At 27.5% G+C, this 8,966-nt stretch overlaps 1 long non-coding RNA gene across 1 annotated transcript; it reads right to left on the bottom strand.

The window, feature by feature from the left end:
• Positions 1-339: 339 nt before the first annotated feature.
• Positions 340-2,170, bottom strand: LOC127150901 (uncharacterized). Its single transcript, XR_007823456.1, has 2 exons — positions 2,080-2,170; positions 340-660 (listed from the first exon to the last, which is right to left on the bottom strand). It is a non-coding gene; the product is annotated as an uncharacterized LOC127150901 (long non-coding RNA).
• Between the last annotated feature and the right edge of the window lie 6,796 nt (positions 2,171-8,966).

Here is an 8,966-nt window from a genome sequence, read left to right as displayed (position 1 = left end):
TTTGAATTGTTCTTTGGGTAGAAACTATTCTTTCATTTCTACTCTTTTTTTTTTTTTTGCCTTCTGGGTTTTTGGTTTTCTAATTAAATTTTCTAATTTGTAAATTGATCTTAGTTGCCAAAATTTGGTATGAGTAGATTAAGAAAAAAAAGTTGTTATACATCTTTTACATTAAAATGTTTATTGATTTTTGTTGTATTTTAAAGTATTATTTACTTAATTTTTTGTTGCTTGCGAGATAAAAATTTGTAACTAAAAACTTAAGATTAGTAGAAATTCAATTTTGGAACGCATAGTAAAAGGTTTAGAATGTGTGAGATGTGTGTGAGATAATACACATATACTTAAAATGCTTCATAAACATGCATAAAAGCACTCCAAATGATTTAAGAGAGATAGAAATTTGATTTTGAAACACATAGTAAAAGTTTAAAACGTGCAAGATATGTATGAGAACGAGATGTGGTATTGCCTTTAAGCGATAACAGACAAATAGTCCACAACCTATACAATTCATGCGGTCCTTTCATGTTTCATCTTCTTTGGCTACGCAACCTAGCCAGCTTGTCGGCAACTACAACATCAAGTCGAGCTTCCCTCTCAACAATCTCTTTCCTTTTCTTTGTTGAAATATCATGAGCAATCTCAGCACAGTAGGTTCTGCAATAAAAACAATTATACATCAAACAAAGACAAAAAATGCAAAAATGTTAGAATAAGTGCACATCAGAGCTTGCACAAACCTGTTGTGCATCATCAAGAGTTCGAGCTCATTGACATTATGAATAACAAACTTTGATTATATAATTAGAAGAAATCGATAATTTAGGTGTTTTGCATCATAGATTGTAGCCATAAGTTAAGAGCTAAAAATGGAAAAGAAAAAATGTGATTAAAATAATATAAGAAATAAGATTTACAACAAAGATCATATGGTAGTGCATGAAAATATTCATCATTCAAATGCAATAATGATGGGTTATAATCATCACGCCTTGTTATGGGTAAGGGGAAGAGTCCACTGATCACTTGATTCTACATTGCTCTATTGTGGGTAAAGGTTGGTCTTTTATTTTAAATGAGTTCGGCTAATTCATTTGCCTCCCTAAGAAGATTGACGATTAGCTCTTAGAAGCACTGCCCAGAACTTGCTTCAGAGGGAAAGCTAAGATCTAGTTAGCTTATTAAGAATTTTAAGCTTGGAAGACTCTTTTGTTCATAGCATACAACACACCGACTTATTGAAAATTCATAGCTTTGGAGACTCTTTTGTTCATAGCATACAACACTTGACCTCTTGGTGGAGCACAAGTTACAAATATTTTTGGTAATAAGTCTCTCCCTTTTTTGGGAAGGGTTCTCTCTACTCCTTGCCCTAAACTCATTCCTTTTGTCATATTTCCTTTAGACCCTCGTTTTATAGGAACTACCACACGTGGTCAATGAATGATTTCCAACCAATTAGCCCCTCTACTATTACTAGAGCAAAAATGTTAACTTTTCTCCCATTACTCACAGTCCACACCTTGGAGACTTCAACATATAATTTGCTCTTTTATTTATCACCTATTCAATCCAGAAACAACCATCCTCGCTCTTAAATGGCTTTATTCGTATAACCAATTTTGGTTAATATGAGGAAGCTAAAAATCATTGAGCAATAATTGGTTAACCAATCTACTAAAAAGTGACTAACACGAGCTTTAGATCTCAAAGTTCTCAAACGCAGTAAAAAAAAAAAAAAAAAAAAAAACCTCTCTCAATTTTATGAGTACGATATTCGAACAATATGAATCATTCATTCTAAAATTCATACAAGATGCACTGCGATAGGAGAAGAAATCAAAAGAAAAGAAAAGATAATTCTTTTGGGACTTGATTCATCCTCCATTCTGACAGGAGCCTTGTTGGCACACAAGCTAATTAGAAGAGAAAAATGTTATACCCATTTTTTTTAAAGAAAAATAAAGTCTTTTCGTTTAAAAAGAAACAAAAAATATATTAAGTAAAGAGAAATAAACAACCTAAGAGCTAGGGAAGAGGAAACTCCCGCCCAAAGAGAAAGAAACATAAAAATACCTTGACGGAGATCTTTTGATCACTTTGAGAGACCTCTTGAACTTCTTGGTCCCCTTCTTCATGATCTTCTTCCTTCACAATCTTCTTTGACAACAAAGGCGCGCCATTTTCACATATATAATACTAGAGTTTCCTTTAGGTTTTTTGAAGTGAAGGGTAATATAGACTTTTCCCAGATTAATTATTTGTCCTAAAAATCATCTTTTTAAAAAACAATCTCAAAACTCTTTGTACCCTTAAAAACAATCCTAATTTTGGTAATTTCCCAAAGATATTGTCACTAATATAAAGTTAGTTAATTACAACAATATACTTATCTCTAATAAACGACAGTTACAACTTGAATAGTCATACTTAGAGAACGATCACTTAGGCTCCTTCTCAATGAATCTTAGGATCCTTCTATATATAAGAATACTAGTGAACGATGACTTCGGTTCCCTTTAAGTCTGAAACTCATTCTTAGCTCAAAATTTTATATTTTCCCACTTTAAATGAAAATGAAGACCACTTCACTTGGAATATTCAGGCTAACTTAAGTATGAGAAACTCTTCTTAAGATGCAGTAGAATGATTCAATATGACCTAAAAAATCTCTTTGGATCGACAATAGAACGCAAACTTCACAATCATAAGATTGACATACAAGGCAAATGTCTTTTCCAACAATCTGTCATGACAACATCTAACAACTTCAAACATTGGCACAAATTTTTCAAAAGTGTAAACCCTAAAAAGAGAACCATATTTGTGGGATGTCATATTGTCTAGAAGGATAATTATATTGCTTAAACATCCTCAAAGACAATCTAAGGTACGTATAAGTGACAAATGTTATATGGTCATTAGCCACAACATCCTTAAAAAAATATTGCCAACAATCTCTTAAACCTATAATTTTGTAAACAACTTTTAATTTTATGTAATAGGTCTAGACCTCTTACAGTTATGGAACATTTTAAAAGGATTTTACAAATCTATTTTGAAAAAGGGGTGGAGCTAATAGATGACACATTCTCAAGCATGATATCACAAACAATATATCCGATAAGAGGGCCATTATGAAAGTAAGTAGAAAAATAATGACACAGAAATCAATAACGTGGTTCGATGCAAAATCACCTATATCTGGGGAGATAGTGTGCTCGGTGGAACAAAACTTCACTATAAAGAGTTTAGCAATTATAACAAAAGTACTTATTTGATATACTATCTCTTTTAGTGACTTTTGTATAGCTTACTCCTCAACATTTCGAGTTAGGCTCCCCCTACTTCTACAAAAATGCTTCTTTTTTAAGCTTTGTATGAGATCCCCTCAATGCAATATATTGAGACTCCCCCTAAGAGTTGAGATCCCCTCACATTCATTATATTTTGGCTCTCTCTAAATAAAATATTAATATCGAACTCCTCTCAAGTTTAACAATGGCTACCAAACCAAAAGTCTCAGCCACAAACACAAGGATTTTCAATATCAATACATGAAGGTTGAGGCTTAGACAAACCCTAAGCTCAAAATGTTGGACACATTTTCCTAATGAATCGGCAACCCTAAAAATGAAAAAAGTAACATATACATTGGCTAGCCTAGAGAATATTAATTTAGGAGAGAATAAATATTACTTGCATTAGAAAAAGGAAGGCAAAAACGTCTAGAAAAAGAGACCCACAAAATCTGCAAATCATATGCAATTATATACAGAAAGAATCTTTTGCTGAAGCTACTACCCGACGCTCTCAATGTGTTATTGTCAATGTCTTTGACATGTTGTTCAGTATGTTGTGCAAATATTTTCTTTAGTAAAATCAGTCAACAAATGCAATAATATATATTCGACATAAAGCGAAAAAAGTTGTCTTAAATTTTTTTTTTAAAGTATAAACATTAGGATTAAACTAATAATTGAACCAAACAAAATTAGGAGAGAATTAGGAGGAAGTTTGTTATAGTCTTCCTTACAAATTCATTATTAATCTGAATTTGCAGTAATGGGATGAAGAAGCATTTATTAATGGTTTGCTTTCTTCTTTCTTTTTTCTTTAGGAAATATTGAAAAGGAGGATAATGACATTTGAAGAAGACAAACATGTTGAGAAAAATGTGGCCTATTGATCAAACATATTGTTCTTTCTTTGCTAGGATCTACTACATTACAATTTCAACTCATTTGAAATATTTTTTTTTTCATTTTTTCATTTTTATTTGTATCTTTTTGTGTTTTCTTAAGATTTATTTGTTATGGTTTTCACAAATCCTTGTTAAACACTTAAATAGCCAAATTCTATTAAAAAAATTACTTTTTAGGTGTTGTTTGGTAATTATTATTTGATTTTTGGTTTTTAGTTTAGAACAATTATTAAGCATATAAACATTTTTTCCCTTTTCTTTCGATAGCATGAGTCAAAATCAATTAGTAATGGGACGAGTAGCTCATCTATTCTTATACATAGAGTGTAATGTCTTTTGATTTTTTTTCAATATGGGATTCTCAACAATTATCAACTTTTTTCCATTGTTATGATAAAAAATTAGTTAGTCAAATTTCAAAAACGAAAAAAATAGTTAAAAAAAAACGAGTAGTTTGTGAAGTTTGAATTTTGGGTAAGAATTTAACTCTCGTACTTAAAAAAAATGAACATCAATTAAAAAATTACGGGAAAATATGCTTAATTTTCAAAACTAATAAACAAGATACAAAATTATTATTAAATGAAACCTAATATCAAGGTAAATAGTACAAAGTTTGTACGAGTTGACAAATGCCGATCATTTTGACAATTTAAATATCAATAATGGATTGCCATTTTGCCATCTTAAATACTAATAATATTTAGTTGATTAGTGCTCATTTTAACAGTTTTTTACGGAGGACGGGTAAAAAAAGTTTAATATTTAATCTAGTTGAATTACGTTCATTTTACGATTGGATTATGTTTTAGGGTTCCGAATTCAATAAATTCACAATAGACAAAAAAGATTTAAAATTTAGAATGCATGGTAGTAATTAGTAAATAGTAAAGGATACAAAATAAACTTTGGATATATTTTATGTATTTTTTTCAATGGTAGAAAGTAAATGATAATTAATAAGGTAGGGGGTGGCTCCTCTTATTTGATAGGATAGAATAGGATAGGATAATGACTTCACAATTTATTGTAAAGAAATTTTGTTCAACCTTTATTTCTTGAGGCAATATGGTTCAAAATTTCTTAAATGTGTTTGCAAAGTTATTATAAGAAATTATGTTTTCTTTTTATTTTAAGTAAATTATAAAGTTGATTGTTTTTCTCCTCAACAATATTATAGGTAATTAATTATGGTCAATTTCAAATTATCTCAATTCATTATTTCTTTCCTTCAAGTCAAATAATTTGTACATCCCAACAAATTTTGCAACTTAAGTAAGGTAAGATTACAAAAAGGAATCATATTAAACTAATTGCTTTGAGATATTACTAAATTCTAACATTAGCCATAAAAAATATGGACTATCATTCGTAGTCCCGCAACATTTACATATTTCTCTAACTTAATAAACTAAAATATTTACGACATATAACAAAATTTTAAATTTTATCAATACAACTGATAAAATTAAAGCATATCGGTCTCTATCATTTGATAAAATCTAAACTTTTGCTATATTTCGTAAATATTTTGTCAAATTTACCATTTTTCACAATTTTCCATAAAGATTCTTATTTAGACGATAATTGTCTTTCGATTCCAAATCCATTTTCGTTCTATGAGAGTAAACTTACTTGTAATTGAATCCCAACCATTTAATATTGACGATGTTGAGTTGATTTAAATTATTTTAACCTAATGATTTAAATTAAATTGATTATATGAATATAAACTCCTTATTTAGATTTTTAAACATTACTACTGTATTTTTTAACATATATTAAATTAGCAATTCGTCAAGGTCTAATTAGCTATGTATTAAAAGTTTGGAGTTATATAACTCAATTGACAAATAAATGTATTAACAAGTCAAGAAGTCTATAATCCGTATCGTATTTGTTTTCGTGTACTTAAAAAAAAGATTAGGTACGAAAACAAAACTCAAAACCATTTTAAAGAAACTAAGTTTTCAAAAAAACTATTTGAGAATAATTTTTTTTTAAGTGCTTTAGATATTGAGTATGTTTTCTCTTCCATATTAGAAGAGGTTGATTTTTTTTGGGTTGTTGCCGTTGGAATTGTATCCCCTACCTGAATTAAATTGAATTTAATGATCTCAATAACTTATCAATAAGAAAAAAAAAATTGAAGTTTTAATTCATTTTTATTTATTACAACTTATCATATTTGTTTGATAAAATAATTAAAGGTATGTTAGGATTGACTTTTTAAATATTTATAAGTGTAAAAAAAAAGTATTTAAAAATTTAGAATAATTTCTATTTAATTGATTTTTGTAGTACATCATTTTTCTTAGGCACATATAGGTGTTGGTTTTAATTATAATTAAAATTATATTCCGTCGTTGATATTATTACTATTATCGTTATTTTGAGAACAAGGAAAAGACAAATAACAAAGCAACTTAAGAAACGTTTAACAAATTATCGAACAAGGGAGACTTTGCCCATAGATGATAGTATTTGAACCAAAGGGTAAACAAGAATAGAATCATGTGATGGCGTACGGCCGATATTTTTATATACTAGAGCCTTAACAAGGTCCACAAATCTTGTGAAAAGAAAATGATGTTCTATAGCAACTATAGCACCACAATTAGAATTACGAACAACGACGCAGATATCCATGTCATCATTTGTCACATGAAAAAAGCTTACATTGAAAAAACTTTGAGGAGTGTGATTGATAGATGGATCAATTCTTCAAGTGTATTGGAATTAGATATTTTTGGATACTGAAAATCCATTTAGGAGTCCTCTTATGGTTATGGTTAAAGAAAAAGATAGAGCTTAGCTTCAATAATTTTCTTTTCTAGGAAATATGAAGAGTGACCGAGCTAAACCTCTAGCATTAATGAATGATTGAGAACAAAATATAATTATCGTTTTATCTTGCATCGTTTATAGAGATATTTATTTTCTTCACTGAACAATTAAGGTAAATGATAAAATTGTTAATAATATTTATAAAATATAATGAAATTTTAGATTTTATCGAGGATAAACATCGATAAACACTAATAGACTATCAATATTATTGATAAATTTCAAATTTTGTTATAAGTTATAAACGTTTTGGTTTATTTTGTTATATTAAATATGCACGTATGATATTTATATTTTGATTGTTATTCTTTAATCAATGACTTTAATAATTGGAAATAGTTTTCTTGAACCAAACTGTTGCTTTGCTTGGATTGTTTTTTGAGTTTTTATTTGAAAAATTGTTGTAAATGATAGCACTATTAAAAATATTTATAAAATATAATCGATCTTATCACTAATATAGACAGATAAACATGGATAGACGTCGACAAAATCTATCCATGTCTAATTAATAGAAATCTAACATAAATCTGAATTTTGTTATATTTTGTAAACATTTTGATTGATTTTCTTATATTTAAAAATGCCTATTTTTTATGTTTTTATTGTAAAATGAAATAATTTAGATAAATATAAGAGATCTTTTAAAAATAGAAAATTTTGAAAAACTATTTAATTTTAAAAAAAAAACCAACAAAATTCATTAAACTTATTTTTCTATAAACATAAACATTTAGTCAAAAGGTTCTATTTTTTCATAATTTTTTTAAGTTTTTATAATTTTAATTTAATAGGTTGTTATATTTGTTTATATTAGCATGTTTTAAAAAAATTTGGAAGATTTTTCAAATGAAATTAACTATTTAAATTAAAAATTTCAATGAAAAATTAGCCTTTATTTGGTAACTTCATTTCTTCTCAATCTTTTACAAAGATTTCCATTTTTCTTAGGCAAAATAGTTTTTAATTATTCTTAACCAAATTCTAAAAAAAAATTACTACTTTTTTAGTTTCATAATTCAACTTGATTTTTTAAAAACACCGATAAAAAGTAGATAAAGAAACAAAAAATTTAGAGATAGAATATAAGTATTTATTATTTTTTTAATCTATTTTTTTTACCTATATTTAAAAAATCAAATTCAAACGATTACCCAACAATAGTTTCAAATAGAATCCTAATTATTTATTTTTTTTCAAAAATTCAAATAGATGTGATAAGTCGATGATAAACAATCAAATAAAATAAATAGGATATTTAATGATGTGAAATAGAACGGTAATTAAATATGTTGAAAGAAACTTGTTCAATCTTTTCTAAAAACACGTTTTCTTCCCAAAATAAATTTTATGACATATATTGAATAATTTGGTTTATTTCTTAAGTCATAGTTCTTAATTTAAAAGCATTTATTAAAAAAGAAAAGAAAAACTTTAGAAGACATCAATTAATTATCAAACAAAATTTCCCATAGCTTTTTATTACCTTTTGTGTAGGGGATCTTTCATACCTAGTAAATATAAGGAAAAGGAAAAGAAATGAGAATAATTAACTATACATATTTCAATTTTAATTATTTATTAACAATTATTTTTTAAATTCATATACTACATCATAAATACAACAATAATGAAAATTATTACATCACATTCAAATTTCAATCTTTATCTCCTATTTTAAGCGGTTGCGGTTCCTTTTAAAGAAGATGGTATGCCAAAAATTATAAAGTACGTAGTAGCAGGTTTTTTTATAAAAGGGTCACTTGTCGTCCTTATCAAAAATTTAGATTGTTGGTAACAATCCTGATATACCCTAGTTTTTTTAGCACACAAAATAGTTATTGGTGAAACAAACTATCTGGTAGATAGAGTCTTCGTCTTTGTAATAGAAACCTTTTAGACTATAAGAAAC

The sequence above is a fragment of the Cucumis melo genome, chromosome 9, assembly GCF_025177605.1.
Source record: "Cucumis melo cultivar AY chromosome 9, USDA_Cmelo_AY_1.0, whole genome shotgun sequence".
In the NCBI taxonomy this organism is placed as follows: domain Eukaryota; kingdom Viridiplantae; phylum Streptophyta; class Magnoliopsida; order Cucurbitales; family Cucurbitaceae; genus Cucumis; species Cucumis melo.
This window is presented reverse-complemented; position numbering and strand designations above follow the sequence as displayed.